The following is a 1,389-nucleotide window of genomic DNA, read 5'->3' as shown; positions in this document are numbered from 1 at the left end:
AAGACCTAAATGTAAGACCGGACATTATAAAACTCTTAGAGGAAAACATAAGAAGAACACCCCTCAACATACATCGCAGCAAGATCTTTTATGACCCACCTCCTAGGGTAATGAAAATAAAAACAGAAAAAATTGGACGTAATTAAACTTAAAAGCTTTTGCACAGCAAAGGAAACCATAAACAAAACAAAAAGACAATCCTCAGAATGGGAGAAAATATTTGCAAACGAAGAGCCTGACAAGGTATTAATCTCCAGAATATACAAACAGCTCATGCAGCTCAATATCAAAACAACAAGCAACCCAATCAAAAAATGGGCAGAAGATCTAAATAGACATTTATCCAAAGAAGACATACAGATGGCCAAAAGGCACATGAAAAGATGCTCAACATCACTAATTATTAGAGAAATGCAAATCAAAACTACAAGGAGGTATTACCTCACACTGGTCAGAATGGCTATCTTCAAAAAATCTACAAATGACAAATGCTGGAGAGGGTGTGGAGAAAAAGGAACATTTTTGCACTGTTAGTGGGAATGTAAATTTATACAGCCACTATGGAGAACAGCATGGAGGTTCCTTAAAAAACTAGAAATAGAACTATCACATGACCCATCAATCCCACTACTGAGCATATACCTTGAGAAAACCATAATTCAAAAAGAGTCATGTACCACAATGTTCACTGCAGCACTATTTACATTAGCCAGGACATGGAAGCAACCAAGGTGTCCATCAACAGATGAATGGATAAAGAAGATGTGGCACATATATACAATCGAATATTACTCAGCCATAAAACGAAACGAAATTGAGTTATTAGTAGCGAGGTGGATGGACCTAGAGTCTGTCATACAGAGTGAAGTACGTCAGAAAGAGAAAAACAAATACTGTGTGCTAACACATATATATGGAATCTAAAAAAGAGAAAAAAATTGTTCTGAAGAACCTAGGGGCAGGACAGGAATAAAGATTCAGACGTAGAGAATGGACTTGAGGACACGGGGAGGGGGAAGGGTAAGCTGGGACGAAGTGAGAGAGTAGAATTGACATGTATACACTACCAAATATAAAATAGATAGCTAGTGGGAAGCAGCTACATAGCACAGGGAGATCAGCTTGGTGCTTTGTGACCACCTAGAGGGGTGGGATAGGGAGGGTGGGAGGGAGATGCAAAAGGGAGGGGATATGGGGATATATGTATACATATAGCTGATACACTTTGTTATACAGCAGAAACTAACACAATATTGTAAAGCAATTATACTCCAATAAAGATGTTAAAAAATAAAAGACACATGCACCCCAATGTTCATTGCAGCAGTATTTACAATAGCCAGGAAACGGAAGCAACCTAAATGTAGAAGATGTGGTACATATATACAA

The sequence above is a fragment of the Balaenoptera ricei genome, chromosome X (assembly GCF_028023285.1).
Source record: "Balaenoptera ricei isolate mBalRic1 chromosome X, mBalRic1.hap2, whole genome shotgun sequence".
Taxonomy (NCBI): domain Eukaryota; kingdom Metazoa; phylum Chordata; class Mammalia; order Artiodactyla; family Balaenopteridae; genus Balaenoptera; species Balaenoptera ricei.
The sequence above is the reverse complement of the archived record's forward strand: the minus strand, read 5'-3'. Positions refer to the sequence as shown.